Below are 20,298 nucleotides of genomic sequence, written 5' to 3'. Positions count from 1 at the left end.
AGATGAACAATTTTCCCTCTGAGCCTTTTTCAAGGACATGAACACAGGAAGGTGTCATGGAAAGCTAAACCCCACACTGGAGGCTGTGAGCTGTTCTCTTAAGCTAAAAGGTGCTCAGACAGATGGGAAGCAGCAATTATCCCACACAGATGAGCCCAGCAAAGCTCTTCCACATCTACAGGCACAGCCAGACTGACTGCTCAGGACACATGAGAGCAAAAGCACAGTTCAGATCATGGGTAAGCACTCTTTAGAACTATGCTTCTTTTCTCACATCCCTACTCAGTAAATATGTGCCTTAAGGTAAATTTATGCTCTGGCTGTCCAGGCTTTATAAAGGAAAAATCAGTTCTTGCAGCGGTCACCAGACTTGCCAACAGAACCTGCAGCATCCAGAAAATACTGTGTCTCCTACTCTTGAATAGTCAAGATGTGGAGCCCAGTTCTTCTCAAACCAACCAGTTGACAGGGGTCTACCATGGGGTCGTTCATGGGGCCTGGCCATTGTGCTGTCTTTGGCTCAACCTAAAATAAGGGAACAAATTAGGTAAAAGATGCCATCTCCTTTTATCCTACAGTCCCTTCTGTTTCAGGCTAAGCTTGGGAACAGAAACACAGTGAGATCTTGGAAAGAAGTGAAGCATATGCACCCTTCCAAAGAGAGCAGTGGCAGGACATCATAGGCTTGAGGGCCACATGACTCTGTTGACTTACTAGTTAACTTGAGGTTTAAAAAAAAGTCTCTTTTGGAACAGCACAAGGAAGACTTAAATGCTTTTAGGACCTCAGATTTTGAGGAGCTGCTCTACAATGTGATAATGTACACACTTTCTCCAGGCTCTTCAGTTCCTGTATTGATGCCAGGAGATTAAAAGGGTGTTGAGTGTTGCTGAGCCTCCTGAGGGGTCATTAACATTGCATGTGGTACTGGAGTTATTTTCACTGGCTCAAACCATCCTCTCCTGCTGATGAGCAGGCAGGGGTCAGAGGAAGTTGCTGTGGTCATAGAAACACATCCCTCAGGGTCTTCCCTCTCCTTTCTCCAGGACACCTTGGGGCTCTTGGCTGAGCCTGAAGCCATTTTTCCAAAGCCTTGAGCAATACCTCCTGGCTGCACTGCCCACCATCACCACTGCAGTAGCAGTGCAAGGACTGTGTTTGGGGAGCTATCCTTGAGGAGCTCTTGGCAATATGCACCACGTGTGAATTTTACCAGTCCCAATACCAGTATTCATTATCCAAAAACATGCCACCTCCTTTCACATGCTCAGACAACTTCCCCCTGAAAGCATTCTCAGCTTTACACAACCCCAGCAGCTCAGTTAACTCCACAAAAACCAACACCCAAGGGCAGTATGAATCTAATGATGTGTGCACTAGGCAAGTGTGGAAGTGAGGTGCTTTTCCCTACCCTCCTCCTGCACTGGTTCTGCCCTGGCCAGTCCCTCCAACATTTAGCTAACTCATCTGGCAAGGAGAACAGCTCCTGTGTTTTCCAATACAGTCCCTGTATTGGTAAGAGGGGATCCATCCCCACCACTACACTTGCCAAGGGTCACCTCAGTCATGTCTTTCCAAGCTCCATTCTTGCACGAAGCACAACAGCAACTGTGGGTGTGTCACCACCAGCATCACCATGCAACAGGACAGATGAGGTGGCACTTGGCTGTTGAGAATGTCAGGAAGCAAAAACCATGAACAGGTGTTGGGGTAGGAGAAAAAAAAAACAAGATTTAACAGTAGGAGCAAGGCTCAAAAGGACCTGGCAGAGCAAAGCAAGAGCTGCTGCCAGAGCATTCCCACAAGCACCCCTTGGCCTGAACTCATCACACCTTGTGGAACAAGCTTCAATCTAAGAGCAGGGCAAGTCCAGCACCCCAGCCCCCACAAACTTGATAGCCTTGACTCTTTCCAAGCCTTGTCTCCTCTGCTAAGCACTAACAGCACCCATGTCAGCACCATGGTACCTTGCTCACAAGAATGGGTTGTACCATGACATGAGGGTGGATAAAGCTATTCAATACTTAATCTCCCCTTGAGACTTCACCTTGACATATCTAGAATGTTTTCTCTACCTAAACCTTCCAAACTCTCTCAGTCTCTCCCTGGCATTTTATCTCCTTCCAAAGCCTGACCTTTCTGCATGAGTGAGGCAGATGCAAAAATAAAAAAGTCAACCTTTCCCCCCTTTCTGAGCAGTGAGTCTGACAGGAGATCAAAGCACACAGTAATTTAGCCCATAGAATAATAAAAGTCAATGAGAACAATGTGCCACAGCAGGGAGGAGGGCCCAGGCAAGCAGAGTTATTCACTGGGGCTGCAGAGACCAGGGAGAAGGAGCAGGGGAAGAGGGAGCTCTTGTTTTCTTTAAGAAAGGTCTTATTTTTAAAGAGGGCTCATGGATTAAACCACAAAACCAACAATATGAATATTTACAGGGCCAAATTTAGCAATCCCATACCCAAGAACGTTTCCTGCTGGTTTTGCCTTCCTGTAGGTACAGTGCCTTGTCACCATGTCATTCTGCACTGTTGAGCATGGCTGCCTTCTCCACTGCCTGCTGCATGGACACTTGGCTTGACACTTGGAGCTGCTTCACCAATTTGTGCATCAGATCCCTGCTCTGAGCATCCCTCAGGCAGGTGGAAAAGCCTTTTGGAACTTCCAGATGGAGAGCAAGAGGAAAATAGATTGTGGACTGTGGAAGGTGGTGGGTCCAAGTTGATGGTCCTTCCTCTACTTCATCATCCTATTTACTTAGTGAAACCTTGGTTCCTGACTGGGAACAGTTGGTCATCACCCAAAAAATCAACTGAAGAAGAGTTACCTAACCCCAACCCCCTCCCACCATCAAATAGAAAAGAAAAATCAAGTAGCAAGAGTCAAAAATAACTTCCCAGTTGGTCAATAGAATATCCCAGTTTCAACCTCCAGAAAATAGCATCCTTGCAGCTGCATATGCTTAATTCCACATGAATTTCTCATCTGACAGAGAAGGGGGAGAAGTGATAACTCTGCAGCTACCAACCAAAGAAAGACTTATGCATTATTGAGCAACCTCCAACATGGCACACAGAAAGGAAGAAAAGTTTTCCTTGGCCCACTGTGGATCCCAGGAGACTGGCTGCATGAGAGGAAGCCCTTCTCTATTCACCTTCCTCCTGCAAGGTCTGCTACCATCATGCCAAGCATGTGGGGAATGGAGCAAGTGAGCAGAAATGCTGGAATGACAATCCCTGGCCAAAGGATAATTAGATCAACTTCTCATCAGTACATGGTCTTTATGGTTTCAGAAACAGCTGGGGCTTTCAGAAAGCTAAGGCCACTCCAATAGCCATCGCAGCCAAAGCAAGCCTGGCCTGCAGCAAGAGTTCACCGCTGCCACAAAGGCTAAGTGGTGAGACCCCAGAGAGCCAACAGACTCACTTAATGCACTCCAAGGAGGAGCCCAACTCCACTCCTGTCACTCTGACAGGAGGTTGGAACCAGAAACACCCAAATAAAATGAACTCCAAAATTGTCTCCGACCTTAGGACTTGGGCAAAGTTCAAGCCATCTCCTGTCCCTCCCTTGCAGGAAGAGCACATGGTCCTTGACAGCGTTTTGGAGGCCCCATCTCCATTCACAGCTGCCACACCATGATCAAAGTTTGGTTCCTGGCATCTGCTGGGATCTGTGGTCTTGAATTACAGATGACACAGCCAGCCCAAAGCTGAACCAGCCAATCTCAAGACATCCCTTTGCTGAGGTTTGAAAACATCAAGCTAACATTTTCTTGCCATGCTTTATTTTAGCATTTTTGCACAGCTCTGCATTTTGTTGCCTTTGGCATGTACCTGAAGCTATAACACTGCAATAAGTTGATCTCTTCATCCCTCTGCTTTGGCAAAACCAAGGAGCAGTGGAAACCTCATACAAGTTGCTTCTAATTTTGTGAAGTTTCCGTATCTCAGTCCAGACCAAAAGCTTCTAGTGGGTTTGGATAAACTCTGAATAATCCTCTGAACTCTCAAGTGCCTTAGGAAAATAGAATCAAATACAATACCTGGGACTTTGAAAGGTGCCTCAGACTTGAGTGCTTCTGGAACAGCACAATGATCAGAGACACAACACCTTTGCATCCCCATGCCTGTACCCCAGCCTTTCACTAAAGTTAAAAAAAATACTTCAAAACAGAAAGAAAACACACACACTTTGTAACCAAACTGATGGGAAAGAAAGGTAATCCAAATTCTCTCATCATATACCAGCCTAAACCTGCAGGGGAGTTCACAAAGGCACACCAGCAAAGTCAGAACACATTTATCAAGCAGGTTTTAAAGAAGGGAAAGGATGAATGACAGCTCCTTTCTTGAACGGGAAAGAAAAGAAACATTAACTCCTGGTGTCAAAATGCTGTAAAACTGGCTTTTGACTCAGCACAGCATAATGCTGCTTGTAAAGGGGGTAATTGGTTTGTGTGAGGTCATGAAATTAAGCATGCCTACGCTTGCCCATGCCCTGCAGCACAGTCAGCTGCAAGAGAGGATGATGCACAGGTAAAAATTAGATTCATGTTTGATGCAACTTAATCAGGGCTACATTTATTAATATATTTTAAGTATGTGACAGGCTAAATATCTGACAGCTTGAAATCTGTGGGGCACATCATGCCGTTATCTCAATTTTTCTTCAAAAGTCTAGTGCTCAGCAAGTGCACATAGCTTCCTCCTGCTTTGCAGCTCTGTTTCCTGGTTAGAAGTACCTAAAAACCCCAAACAAACATCATCAGAACTGAGTGTTCAGCAGAGAGCAATGGAAATATGAGACAGGCAGATGTTGGAAGGGTGGTAAAGGATGGAGCATGAAGCACGCAATGTGGTTCAAACATTTAGACACTGGGAGAACTGCTGGAATCCCTTCTGTTTATGTTTCCAGACATCTCCATCAAGTAGGGGGTAATTAAACACTACAGCAATTGGGTGATAGAATGATTTATTTCTAAAGCACCCTCACAGCCTGAGGCTTTGGGAAGAACAGAGAGACATGAACCTTACTCCAAGGAGGAGAAAGAAGAACAGTATATGCAAGCCCAACTGAGGGCAGGCAGAGGTGCAAGGAGCAAGCAGCAGCCCAGCACTGAAAGGTGACGTAGATCTTTGATTCCCTGTCAGCTCAGGCTCTTTAATCTCTGTGAGCTTTGTTTATGATTTCAGGGAGAGATGGCAGTGGTGACAAAAAGCATTTACAGAGATTAATAGTCACATATTCCAATATGATGTGTCCCCCACACAGAGAGGGAATCCCAGAGAACAGAACTTGTGATGAGTAGACAAAAGTGAAAGGGCCATACCAAGATGGAAGGACTTGCCTAGGGTCACAGCAGGTCTGGGGTAGAGGCAAGTGGGTGTTTTTCCAAACTCTCATCCATTTAACAGCTGCATATTCCAAAAAAGTGACTGCTACCTGGGTCCCCTGTCTTTGAAGAAAGAAGAAACCAATGGGAAACATAACAGTGCTCAAGCATAAGAGCAGTGACAAGGGACAAAGGGCTTATTCCAGAAGGGACAAGCAGCAGGGGCAAAGGCTGCAGCAATGGAAAGGGACATTAAGGCATTTCTACCACTAGGACATTGAGGCCTGGAGGTCCAAAAATGAGAATTACTTGGGGCCTTTTTGTTTCTAGAGGAACTAACCAGTCCCTGGAAGTGTCTTCTGGTCTTGCTTGTCCTGAGCCCCTTCTGTAAAATCATGGAAATTGGAAAAAATACCCTGCAGCCTGTCCATCTGTAAGCCAAGGAAAACCAAAAGCATCCTGCCTTGCCATGGAGGAGGTCAGGAGACCAGATCCTCAAAGCCAGGGACCATGGGAATTCATCTCTGTATTCAGCCCTGCTTCACAGTCTGTTTGTTTTACATGTTTATTTAACATCTACATGAATCAAAGCAATATTATTTCATAAAAAATAGAAAGTTGGCTTTGCTTATTCAAACATTTGGACAAAGAAAGAAGAAAGCCCAGCTCAGAATTTGGCTGGTTTAAGGAATAGGAATATGCAATTATTACCCTGTTGTCCGTGATTCCAAACTACACCAGTTGGAAGAACTGAATGTGGTTGCTATCTGGCAGTTCTTTGGGGAACCTCCCAAAAGAAGGCATGGCCTCAGCTGAGATCCAAGTAGGTAAGAGCTCTGCAAGGACAGGGAGCAAGGCAGCACCTCATTTTTTCCTGGAAAAGAAGGGGAGCCATGGACTTTCTGGAGGTACGAGTGTTCTAGCACAAAGGTGCTTAGACAGCTCTTGCAGTGCCCACTTGAGAGTAAAAGAAGAGTCAGACCCATCCAGAATCCACCCAGACCCACTATGCTTTGACCTACCTGGCATCTCCTAAAACATGTAAGTGCCCAGAAAAACAAACACCCAGAGCAAGGGCTGGTCAGGAAAGTGCTGCAGGACAATGCCAACAGCACGAGGTCATAAACTCGAGCTGCCAAGACATTAAAACAGACTAGGGGTGTTGTTTCCCCACTCCCCCCTCCTGAGGATAACATTGAACACCAAAGCAGCTGCAGAAGCCTTATTTTTCTAGCAAAAAGGCAGCTACCAACCCTTGCCTTTAAATCAAGACTGGATGGGTTTTTGGAAGACACACTTCTGTCAACTGCAAGTTATTGGGTTCAATAAGGGTTGACATTCTCCGGCCTGTGCTGTACAGGAGGTCACAGTCTGGATGATTTAAAGTCACTTTTGGTCTGACTATCTATGGAAAAAACTACATAGCCTCCTATATTAGAAATGAAAGAAGAAACAGCAGCAAATAAAATTGTCAAATACAGACAGCCTTTGCCCACAAAATGGCCATGAGCAAAGGAAGGCTTTTTGGCTTTGCTCATTAATCACAAGGGTTCAAATGCATTACTAAGGTCTTTTATCCTACTTTCCAAATGAAACAAGGTTTATGGAGGCACACAGCACACACGTTTCATCACAGCTACCATTAGAGCCCGTTACCCACTTTTGACAGAGACTCCAAGTTTGACTAAAGGAAGTGGGCAGAAGGAAAGGAGCTTGAGTAACGACCCCAGTGAAAGGCAGTAGCATGAAAATCCACCCTTCACACACCAGATTACCTCTTGGGGTGGGGGAAAGAGGATAGGAGTGCTGCCCCACCATGGGCTCAAAGAGGCTTTGATCAGGCCGTACCCTGAGGAACCTGCTCAGACAGCATTTCTTACTCGCCCGGGTTTTCCATCATCAGAAAGTTCAGAGCTCGTGCTGCAGTTTTAATACAATTAATAAAACTTGAATGAGCCACCAGACACTAATCAGCAGTAAAATGAGCTCCAGCAGTTCCAGTACTCACAGAACTACTTTTATTTATGGTTAATAAGCCACAGCACGGATGGCAGAGCTTCAGAGCAGCTCACAAGCTCCCCATTGCATGGCCTACGGTACGGATACCACTGGGAGTACTGATGGGCTGGGGCCAGAGCCTTTGCAAGCCCCCTGTACACGCACTCCTAATGAGCAGCAAAGCTGCCTGCAAGGCTTATGCAGCCTCTATCAACTCAGAACCTAATTTAACAGTTTATTCTATCCATATTCTGCTGGGGAGAGGGTCAGAGGGAGGGGAAAATAAGCCCAGACCCAGTTCCATTTAGAGCTTCACACTCCTTGGTTATTGTTGTAGCTTTACTTTTGTTGCTCAGGCACCAGATGCAGAGACAAATGTAAAGAATGTCTGCAGTGATCTCATCCTCCTGGTTGGCAGGCACTGCTCTCACTGCTCCTTGCATGGAATTTAGGATGAGTATGGCTTTTGCTTATGCCCTTGTGCATGAAACACCAGTGACATCAGCGGAGCTGTGGGAGCAGGGATTGCTCCCTAGCTGTCATTGCAGAAGACCAAGAATGTGAAGTGGTGATTTATATAAGGACCTGCATAAATCTCAGCCCTATCTCTGTACCATTTCACACTAAGACTATAAATACCTGCTTTCATACAAGATCAGATTTTGTAGTTTTACTGGTTTTAACCAGGGGTGACACCACAGCACGTAGAAGTTATTCCTACACACCTAGATTCATCATGGCCTCGTCTAGAAACCACAAAGAAATCAAAAGATTCAACACATCTTTCTGGCCTAAATCCAGAGTTAGCCTAAGGAACCTGTAGGCAAGTCCTGGGTTTGATTTTGACACACAAATCACCCAGGATTGGTGACTGGTTGGTGGTGGGTGCGGGTTTACTCCAGGACTTTGCTGTAGTTAGCACAGGACAGGCACATTTCAAAAACAAAGAGCTCTTAAAAGAAAAAAAATTATAAAATATTGAAAGTCATGCCTGACCCCACGATTATTCCACTGTGGAAGCTAAATTTGTTTTCCAGAGGTAACATAAACTGAATATTTGAACATGTCTGAAACCCCAATAATTTTGGGTGCTTATCCGAGCAGACGTGGTTTAATCAATCTGGCTGTGACTGCTGATACTGCTCATTTTCACAGGTTCCATCAATATATAACACTATTTCCTTTCATTTGGGCAAAATCCACTCTCCTTCACACCAAAGCATCCAGACCAGCCTCCAGAAAACCCCTTCTGGCCAGCTACTATGGAAAAACCCCAGTTCACCTGGAACTAATGAGCGAGTAAAATAAACTGTGAATGGGACAGGCAGTAGTAACTGTTTCCATGGAAAATCCAGTGTTTTAACAACCAGGTGCCATAATCACCCCTTAATCCTCCCCTAGGCTGGATACCAGGTTGAATCAACCACTGCAACAAGCACACTATTTTTACCAAGTTTTCCCTTACTTATCCTAAGCCAAGTATTTTTTTTTCCTCCCCCCTCTCCTGATGTTTCTGTCATCTGGACTCTCATTTCTGCAGCTGTAAAGGCTAGTAGGAGAATTATACCAGGGCTGTTATATTCAGACACTGGATGTGAGATATCAAATGCTTTTCCTCACTTGAGTTCCTCCACGTGCAGAGCTTTGCAGCGCCTGATGCTGCTCTAAGCAGCCCATGGGTTGGCAGGTGCTGCTGCTGAAGCTGGCACATTTTTCCTATAATTTGTACCTTTACAAGGTTTCAAAGCATATTTAAAATCCAGCTGACATGACTAAATTACTGATTCCACATCAAGGTGTGGATTTATGGCTTGTTTTGAGAGCTGCAGAGTCTGGTTTTAGGTGTGCTCTCTGTGCACTTAGAGCCACATAGAAAATTAAAAAAAGTTTGGGGAAAAAAAAATAATGAAAAGAAAAATCAGTGGAAAATGGAGAAGAGCTTTACACTGGTCCTAGCACTGCCAAGAAATAATCCCTTCACTGTTGCATGATTCTTGTACAACTGATCGGGGTTAGAGAGCCAATGGGATCCTGGGGGGCATCAAGAGGAGTGTGGCCAGCAGGTCACAGGAGGGGATCCTCCCCCTCTGCTCTGGTCAGGCCCCACCTGGAGTGTTGTGTCCAGTGCTGGGCTCCCTGGGATAAAAATTACAGGGATCTCCTGGAGAGAGTCCAGAGGAGGCTACAAGAATGATTAAAGGTCTGGAGCATCTCCCCTGTGAGGAAAGGCTGAGTGAGCTGGGACTGTTTAGCCTGGAGAAAAGAAGACTAAGGGGGGACATTATTAATGTTTATAAATATCTGAAGTGTGGGATGCAGGGGGGAATGGGCAGCCCCTTTTCAGTGTCTGTGGGGACAGGACAAGGGGCAATGGCTGCAAGTTGGAGCACAGGGAGTTCCACACCAACATGGGGAAGAACTTTTACCTGGTGAGGTTGAGGGAGCCCTGGGACAGGCTGCCCAGGGGGTGTGGAGTCTCCTTCTCTGGAGAGATTCCAGCCCTGTCTGGACACCGACCTGTGCAATATGAGCTGGGGAGCTGCTTTGGCAGGGGGTTTGGACCCAATGAGCTCTCGAGGTCCCTTCCAGCCCCTGTGATTCTGTTGGCCTGACCTTGCCTTAGATCTCAGGCACTGAAGAGCAGCACACCCGGTCAGGGTGCCCGTTTCAGAGCCAAGACCATATAACAAAATGTTGCCTGCCAGCCCCTTGCCACGCTAACTTGGCTATCATGCTCAACGTGTGTGCCCTTGTTACTCCAATAAGCAGATTAATCACCAGACATCCTCTCACAGACCTGTGGCCAGAGCCAAGGTCCCTGTGTGGCTGGCACACACTGGGGCTATGCATGGGCAGGCTGCTGCAGTAGTCCAGGAACCAAGGTTTGGATTCACATTAGAAAACAGCAAGGAGCTTTCAAGCCAAGAACAACAATGGAGCTGGGAACGGTGTGATGCTTTACCCTGAACAAACACAAGCTGATTTATCGAGCACTGACTCCAGCTCCTTGCTGAGATAGCACTGGCGACACCTCTGAGCACAGGCAGACAGGAACAGAGGAGAGGGTAGCAGGGCACAGAGGGGGAAATTGAACCAAAACAGCCTTTGAAAGTGAGGGTATAGGGAAACAAGAGCAGAGGCAAAATGCTTGGAGCTGCCTTTGAGCTGTGTCATTGACCACAGGCACAGTGAACGTAACCCAATGGATCAATGCACAAAACAGGCACTAGAACAAAGCAGTGCAAAAAAAAAAAGAACCCCACAGAGATTAGAGACACACACACTGCCCAGCCTGACTGTGCCAGGGTACTGGACACACCTATCCACTCAGAATAGTGCTGCCAAAGTCATTTCAGCTTGCTGTAGGTCACCCCCGCATTTCGTTTTATCTTGTTCTTAGTTTTGGTACAGCTTTTGTACACAAGTAGGCTTGAATATGAGAGGACTCCACACAGAGCTCTGTCTCAGCACATTGACAAGCGACGAAGGAAACACAAACAGAACTGTCAGATGGTTTCCAATGTCACAACCTCTGTCCTTGGGTGAGTCAGAGGGGCAGCACAAGGCTTCAGAAGCCTTCAGAGATGGCCCACTCCCTGCAAAACTTCTTTTGCCAGCTTCAAAGCTCCTGTAAGGATCAGGGAAATCAGGTACTTATCCAAACCACACCTCCAAGTGTCTCTGTCCACCCCATGGCTATTTCGATGGGATTACAAAGCTGCTGGGTTAATGGCTACAGCAACTTGCCCACACAACAGCAAAGCTGGACTCAGCTCTGCATTGCCTATGCAGTAGGGACACATCCCTTACTGCTGAGCTTATATTTGTGCTTAGTGAAAGCAAAATGTGATAAAAAGAACAAAAACTCCACTTATTCTCCCTATTTGGGAATTTCTGCTTCTTTAACAACTCCTTTATTATTCCACCAAGTCACCCCTATCTCCTTACAAGTAAATATATGCTGCTCCTTCATTTCCAGGAGGGGGGTGGGTGAAGAAAGGACACTGTTTTCTCTCTGTGATATCAGTTTTCAGCCTGACACACAGTTCACTGCAAAAAACAAACAGCCCTAATGAGAGTGGTTGTGCAGTTGCTGCACCCGGTGTCAGTTACTCGGCTCCAGCGAGCAGCCCTGAGCAGGGCTAGTGCTGAAGGGAGCTCTGCATGTCCCCCATCCCATGCAGCTCCTGCCATCGCCCTCCAGCCGATCTCCCTCACTGGGGGACAGTACATGGGAACTCTATGCAAACCCTGCTGCAAGTGGCTGTGGCCAAGTCGGGGTCGCTGCACCCACCGCTGTGTTTACACCACATCAAGGGGTGGAAAAATGACACTGTGTGACTTTTACACCCAGAGCGGCAGCGTGCCAGGGACCCAGATGCAGCAGTTTTCTAAATTTGGATGGTGTTTAGATGGGAGGAGGGGCTCAGGGGATTTCATGAAATGCCTCAGGCTGGGGTCAGCCCTTGCAAGGGCAGTTAGAATGACCCTATGCTGAGGGTCAGCGTGTCCTAAAGAAGCTGTAGCAGCAGCAACCTACAAGCACTCTGTCCACAGAGCTGTGCAAGCAAACTCTACAGCTATTTAGAGCATCTCCTCTAATCCCAGTGACAGCAGTCATGACATCTGCATCCTATGGACCTTGCTGGGCACTGGAGAACTTGCCTAAAGCACCACATTTCCCTGCTTCCCATAGGTAGGTCTTAGCAGGTACCACCACATGCAGCTGAAGGGTCTCAGGGAAGAACCTGCTCCAACAGAACAGGCATTCAGTCTTGCCCATCACCCTGTCGGAATCCCCCCCAGGTCCTGGCAGAGGACAGACCTGGCCAACACCTTTCTCCCCTCCCAACTTGGAGGGGTCAGAGTTCCTCTCATCTCTTTGCTCCCAGTTGCCTTTTCTCAGGCTCCATTTTTATTTTCACTTTTGACCACAACTCCCTTTTTAATTAATTAGACTCCAGCCCCATCACAATTATTTCCTTATACATCCTTGCCTTTTATCTGCCTATCAGAGCGCTGTCCATCAGATTTAGGATACCCCACAAAGCTGCTCCTCAGGCTTTGAGTGTCCCCATTGACTCAGGATGGGATCCCAGGCTGGGGAAACCGCCATCAGATCCTCATTCTTCACCCAGCTTTAATTTACTCCCGACACCAGGAGTCCCAAGCTTCTCCTCTTTACCTTCATTGTGGTCTCCAGCCACTGCAACAGCCGTGCTCGGCATCACAGGCTGAAGAGGAATGACACCCGAGGAGCCGTTGCCATGGGCGCAGACAGTGGTCCCTGCAGGTTCCCATGGTGCCGGGTGAGACACGCACCAGGGTGATGAGAGGGAAGAATACCCACCCGCCAAAGCTATTTGCAGCCCATCTAAGCATCCCGCAAGTTAAACAGATCTTCTTTCTTCTCCCAGCACCCAGCAAGCTCAGGGGGCTCCCCCACCCACCAGGGCAGCACTCACCCTGCACAAAAGGCTACAGAATTGTCCTGGCTGACCTGGAGACGAAAATAAAATCCACCCTGGGTGCTCAAGCGTGGTCGGGGTCAGAATTTGGCTCCCAACAAGCTGCCCACTGGCTGGTTTGCACTTTGCACTTTTTTGGCATGAAGTCCTCCTCTTGTCCCTTGCTGCAGGCTGGGGTGGGGCGAGGGACTGTGCCCCAGGCTGCTCAGGAACCTGGGGAGGTTTCCCTGGGAAGCATGGGACAAGAGGGTACTGCAGGATGGCAGGGAGAAGGACTCATCCCTCCACCCAGGACAAGCCTGTATGGGACAACTCCCAGGCCACCCTCCCTCTTGCAGGCAAGCTCGAGCAGAAGTCATTTGCCCCATCTGGGGTGGTTTTCAAACAACGAGGCTTCATCCAACCCTTCTCCAGACCCTGTAAAAAGGTTCCTGATGATTTCCTAACGCTATGACTGTCAGACCCCTGATCACCCTGCCAGATGAGGCAGCATCAGCTGCCAGCACTCAAGTCCTGTATCATTGAAAATTCACTCTAATGACCCATGTCACTGGTGATGTCAGACAAAAGATATTTGGGGAGGGAGGGAGAAGCCAGCATAAGCATAAGGCATAACCAAATCCAGAATGAACTTTTCCTACAAATTGAGCATCTTCCTTCTTTAAACTGATCCCCTCCTTCTCCAGGACTTCAACCTCCTATCACCACTCTCCACAAGCAGGGGAACTCAGCAGTGAGCTGGTCAGCTGGACACGGTGGTGAGAGCAAGAGGAATTAGTCTCCATAATATGAGAAAAGAATTAGGACTATTTCATCTCCTTTTCCCCTTATCAGTGGTCTCAGATGTTACTTAGAGAGAAACACAGTGGAAATTCCTGCAAATCTTTCCTACAATTAAGGAATTGATGAGATTTTTCAGCTTTTTCTCTGTGTTTGACAAATTACTACATAAAGGAAACAATTTTGGGGAGCATATAACTCACAATGGGCTGAAACATTATCTTAAACTATTCGTCTGCTTCCTGCTTAAGTAAACATATTAGGAATGTGTGTATATATTTCTTGAGCAGCTTAAAAATAAAAAAGAAAGGAGGTATATAGCCTCTCCTGCTTTTGAGCAGCACATTGTTTATGTTGTTACAAGCACAGATCATATTTATAGCTGAACACTGCATGGAAGTGCAGGCAAGCTGGGAAACATTTGTTAGGTTTAATGATCTTTTATTTAACTGGTGCAGAAAAATGCATCCCTTTGGATTGATTCATGACAGGAATTGTATAGAAACCTTCTTCCTCAAGAGAAGAAAAACCTCAAAAGGTCAATCTGACATTTCAGCTCTCTCAAACATCCAAAGATATTCACAGAGCAAAAATCCCCAGCCCAAGGAGCTGGATAGGGTTAGAACAGGGAATGGATAAACCACAGCCAGAAGGACATTTCAAGACAAAAAGCAGAGCTGTTCAAATCACCTGGGCTGGAAGGGCCCCATCCTGTACTGCAGCAGCCCCACTCCACAGTTTGTGAGACACACTGCACTCTTCATGGCACACTGTGAGGAAGGGGCTGACGAAGCCTTTCAGCTGCTTGGCATCTCCCCCATCTGACCAACAGGCTCAGCCATCCTCTCAGGCTTGGGCACAAAGTCAAAACCAGAGCTGAGAAGAGCTTTTCTCAACTCCCAGTGGCTTGAGCTGGCTGCAGCAAGCATCTGCTGTAGAGAGTGAGCCCACAGGGGCAGAGAAGCAGCTCCTCCTGCAAGCCTCAGGTCAGGCAGTCACAGGTTTTTACAGTTTGACACCTCCCACTTCACATCTCTGTGCTGTTCCAGAATTAACTCAACCCTGCACCAGCCTTGTCTGAGCAGAACATCAACTTATCACAGGGCTCTGCAGCCTGTGCTCAGCTTCTACTACCCATCCAGGGCAAAGCATGTACACACACACGTATGTACTAGTGTTTGCTGCCATAGGGGTAAGAGCTGCATGAGAACTGCTTTTGTGGTTGTAGAGAAGGAACAACATGCAGAGGCATGCACTGGAGTATCCCCATGGAGCCAAGCAAGTCTAAGGGATCTGGTAGAGCAGAGGCTCCTTGGGAGCTTGTGCCCATCCCATGAGACAGCCATCCCTGCAGCTGCAGGGAGCAGTCAGTGCTCCAGCCAAATGCACCCCTCTGCCTGCAACTTCTCCCACACCCACCCATCCAGCACAGATCACATCTACTTTGGGGTGCAAAAAAACCACCAGCAACTCATTAAGCATTGCCCTGGGCCAAACAGAGACATTCCCCAGATCTTCCCCATACAGTCAGGTGCTTGGTGAGCATGTGGAGGGACGTCCCAAAGCCCAGGACAGTAAGTACAGCCTTTACCTTTAACCTGTACAGCAGGTGCCTCAAGTCACCACTCATTTCCCAGGAGGAACAGAAGGAACACAGGTTTGGTACTTGCTAAAAATGCTTTAGATACAGAAAAAGATGATTGTCTTCCAGAGATCACCCAGTGGAGCTGAATATATCCCCATTAATGTGTTGAAGGGAACACCCAGCTCCTCTGCTCTCTGGCTGCAGATCACCAAGCCTTCAAAGCTAGCTTGATACCCCATGAGGGGTTCCATGGTGTGCAGCACACATGGACAAGCACTTCCACAGAGCCAGCAAAGGGAGGCTGCTACCTCACAAAGCTGACTGCACTCACCCACAAGCTCCTTTCCAGCCATAAGCCAGGTAAGAGATGAGCATAGACTTTTGTTTGCTGCTCCTGCCTCTCCTCATTACCCACAGCAGGGCTCTGGGGTAAGGGAAGGCAAGGCAAGGCAGCAAGAGCTACTACACACCAGTCATGTAAACTCTCAGGTTTTTTAACACTTGGCAAGTCACAAGTTAATGCACCAAATAAACAGAATATAAAAACCAAAACAAAGCCCTCACCTCATCCTTATCTACTTAAGCTTTCCTTTTAACCCCACAACTTCAGGGGACACAAACCCACAGAGAAAGGGAAGCCATTCCAAGGTACCAGTTTCACCTACAGCATCACTCTACCCCTCCCCACACAGGCAGCTCTCACACAGATTAAACACCTTTGAAAACCAAGATCCTCCAAGAAGGCAGCCCCAGGGCTCCTGCCCTAGGCCTAGCCACTCTCAAGCCTCATAAACATGTTAAGTTCCTGCTGTATGATTTCTCCTCCAAAACGGGATCATCACCATCTCTCACCCCAAGCTGCGTATCACTGCACAACCCGCCAGCCAGCCAGCCTCCCCCAGACACCAAGCAAGCAGGACTGAACTCACTGGCAGGCTGGCTTACTTCATTTAATAGAACCAAATGATAGGAGTGGGCTCATTTTCAGGTCCCACACCCCAACCTGCCCCACTCCTGCAAGCCAATGGCAGCATGCCTGGGGCAGTGGCACTGACAATCAGCAGCAACCTCTCAGCATGCTGCAGGTGACTACAGAGCAGTGCTAACAGGACAGGCACACAGGGGTAAGCCTAACCTTATATTTTCTCCAGAAAGTGAAAATTTGAGAAACAGAAAAACTGTTTAGTCCTACCTAGAGTTTACACCAGCTCAGCAAACTAATCAAACTCTTCTGGCAAAGTCTTCTGTGGCAATCTAGCTGGAGCACTTCAGCTCTCACTCCTTTATACCTACTCAACAGCTGCAATGACTTAGGGCACAAACAGGTGTACCTGCTTTATGCACATGTACCTACTCAGTGTAGCTGCTCCTCTGCAGGAGACATTTGCCAGCAGAGCAAAGGGAGCTGGTTACCATCCCTTAGCTGCTCTGCTGGGCACCAGCCCCAGCCCTTGCAGGGGGAGTTAGCTGCTGCAGGTGAGGAGCTAGAAGAGCCAGGGACAGAAATCCTGCCAGAGGGGTGGGATGAGATGGGTCCTTCAGGAAAGAAGGCTTCAGCATCTGCAATAAGGTGGTCTTTCAGAGCTCTCAGTCTACCTGGAAATGCCACCAAAGACATCCAAGGCTCCACGCCCTGGCTGACGTTACTGTTCTGGCAAAAGCTCCCAGGGTGGAGTTTGCCCGAGTCATCAGTTTTCATGTTTGAGTTTGATGAGATAAAGAGCTAATGTGTGATTTGTGTCAACCGAACCCAACAGCAGCAAGCTCTGTCTGTCCTTCTCTGGAAGGACAAGGTTTATCTGCACACCATGGCTGCCAATGAGCCATTAATTATGAATTGCATAAACCAAGCAAATCTCACAATAGATCTTCCTGGTGCTTGTCAAGTGACATCCCCCCCTGCAACTAGAAAAGGCCTCCAGGATAGTTTGGCTCTTGCAGGGATCCCCCCCCTTGCTATGCCCCTCTCTGCTGTGATGGGCAGCCCTCATTTGCCAGGAGTACAGACTGACATCTCTGCAGGTTTGCACTAATGAGCCTCCTCCTCTTTCAACCACCAGAAAACAAGATAACTTTCCCACCCTTACATTTAACACCAAAGCCTCTGCCAGGCTTTATGGCTTTGGCATCCAAACCTCTGATGAAATCAGCAGCACACCTCTGGGGAGGTGCTGGAGATCTGCATGCTCCTTACAGGGTGCTGAGGCACCAGAAGTTTTACAAATGCCACTTACCAGCAGAGCTAAAAACATTGAGATGTGACACACTGGTGCTGGGAGATGTCCCCTTTGTGGGGATGCCACTGGGCAGGCTTGGGGGCCGGGAGCAGCACTGCAATCAGTTCTAAGGACTTTGTTTTCCAAGGATCTCAGAAACAGAGTGAATGCTTTCAAATTCAGGCCAGCAACCTTTCCACATGGAGTTTTATCCCCCTCTTTGTGTTGGCCCCACTCCCCACTGCATAGTGGGGGCATTTGCAGGGTTTGGTTGGAAACACTCTCCCTCAGTTCTTACAGAAAGCAGGTCAGCAGTGCAGGATCCCTTTGCTCATTGACTGCTGTGTCTCCTAAGCCTTTTTTTTTTTTTTGGTCCCTCCTCCCCTAGACTGGGGGGGGAAGACACTTTTTTCACAGCAGAAAGCAAAGCAAGGTCCCAGAGGGAGCTTCATGGACCACCATAATGTCACTGTGAAAATGTGGTCCGGATGAATTTTGCTGCTTACACAGCAGCATCCAGCCAAGGCCAAGGGATGCAGGAAGATTTTACTACAAGCACCACCAAGCTCGGTGGGACAATTGTGTGTTTGTCCTTAGGATGAAAGAAGGAATTCAGTTTGGGCAGTGGTGAAGGCTAGAAAACACAGTGGGGAGATGAAATGGAAGTTTAATCACTGATTTTAATGGGATTTGCTCACAGGCTGTTGGGGCTGCAGAAAGAGCAAACTGCCCCACACAGCTCCTGCCACAACGGGATGAGAGGAACCAGCTCTGCAGCCCCAGTAACACCACTGGTGAGCCCCAGCAGACCCACGCTCCAGTTCACACCATCACTTGATAAAGCTGTTTGCTTCATGCAGAGCAGCTGCCTTGTCCACTCTCCTGGACCAGCCAGGGCCCCACTGGTGCTGCTCACACTGCAGGTCACGGGAGGCCTGGCCCTGGGCCTCCCACCTTTCACTGGTGCCGTATCTCCACCAGCAAATGAAGTTCACATGGGAAGCACCATGTCTCAGAGTTACACAGGTGAAGTCACATCCACTTCAGTTACTGGATTATTTAGGTATCAGTGTGAACTGCCAGCTGTAACTCCATCCAAACAATTGTCCCAGGTGAAGTAAAGTCCTGTTGTGCCCATGCCAGGATTTTACTGGTGAGGAGCAACTGCTTAGAGAAAGCCTGTATGAGTCCAGTGAAGCATGGAACCCAACAGCATGTTAAGGATTTGTGGGCTGATGTTTGTAACAGCTGCAGAAGGACCATTCACCGGGATCCCTTAACTCACTGTGTAATTAAGCTGCACTCACACACCCTGCAATCCAGTCCAACGTGAGCTGAGGCAGGTTTTACACCCGCAATAACGTCCCTGTGTGGGGTTGCATCAGCGTAATCAATGTTTGGAACATGCTGTCAAGGAACCGGTGCTGCTCTTTGCACCGAGCAGAGGTAGGGCAGGTGAGGATTTGGACGCAGGGAGATGCCACACAGCCATGGGGTCACAGCTTAGCTGGAGATGCAGGGCCAGAGAGTGCTCTGTGCATGGCCAAAAGTGAAGCAATGGCTTCTTGTCAGGAGGAATTTCTTTAAGGTCAGCGTTCATGAAAGCTGACAGCCTCAGAAGCAGAAAAACAGAAGCCCTGTGAGCAGCCACGGGACAAGCATCAGCAAGAGCTGTGCATGGGAGAGGAGTGCTGGAAAAACACAGCGGGGTGGGAAAAACAGATCTTCTGGAACGCTGTGCTAGGAGCAGCATGTCCAGCAGCTACAGTGAAAAAACCCAGAGACTCCAGCACTTACAAGTCCTCTCCCCAGCTCTAGAGGAGAAGGCAGGTTGGTGGCTAGAGTAAGGAGACCAAGGCACCCATGTTTCTCTCCCGTTGGCATACTTATGTGCCTCAGTTGACCATGGGGCCATGGTGACCCTTCCTGGGACATTGCAGCATTTCCAAGCCTTTGGGACAGCTTGAAAGAGCCTGTGAAGGAGAAGGTGTTTTGGAAATAAAAAACCCCTATTGTTTTTCTCCATGAAAGATGAACACATTTCATCATTAAAGGGTCTGCCTAGTCCATGTGAAGTTTAGGCTGTTGTAACCTCTGCTGCTTCTTTGAGCAATTTTTCTCCTGAAGAAGGAGCCGTCAGGCCAGTAGGGAGGGAGTGCTCCTTGTGAAGGTGGAAAATGCCTGGCATTGTGTCCAGCCTCTGTTTGAAGTGGGAGAAAAGCAACTTTGAATAAGCTTTTTATGGGCCCCTTGGCTCTGCTTGACCATAATGTCAGCTTGTAATTAGCAACAGATACCGCTTCTGTCACTCCCGATGTTATCATCAGCCGTCTTGCGTTTCAAAGTGAGGAGAGGCATGTAAATTATGGGCAATTTGGTCTCTGAAATGGGCTTTATGGGTTGTTGTTTTTTTTTCTACAGGGCAACTGGGAAGCCTGGAGTTTGTTAAGAGATAGTGGTGGAGCCAGCAGAGAGGAGCAGGAGAAAAGCAACGTACATTACAGAGCTGCTCTGGCATATCCCTGGAGGAAACACGTATGTGCCAGCTCCCTGGTGAAGGCAGAGCTGAGTGGTAGGTCTCACAGGGGCTGTATATCTTGAGAAAAGAGGAGAGCAGGTTTGGAGGCAACCACAATCCTGCATCCGAGACAGGGAGGGCTCTGCAAGGCTCTGTTCACGTGCTGACACAGAGGGCTGGAAGGGGAAGAGGATGGCTCGCTCCAGGGTAGCCGATGCAGCTTCCTATTCAACATACTGCAAGTACTTTGGCTGAGGAAGCTTCAGATGGCCCAAGAACAACTGAGATGATATTTTCCCCTTATTGATAGAAAAAGTAGCCTACAACTAAAATATCATTTACAGGGATGTATTTCCCAGAGCAGATTTGATTTTTCATAAGAAAAACAAAACACCCAC

The sequence above is a fragment of the Gallinula chloropus genome (genome assembly GCF_964237585.1).
Source record: "Gallinula chloropus genome assembly, chromosome: 20".
Lineage (NCBI taxonomy): Eukaryota > Metazoa > Chordata > Aves > Gruiformes > Rallidae > Gallinula > Gallinula chloropus.
Note: the sequence above shows the minus strand (reverse complement) of the source record.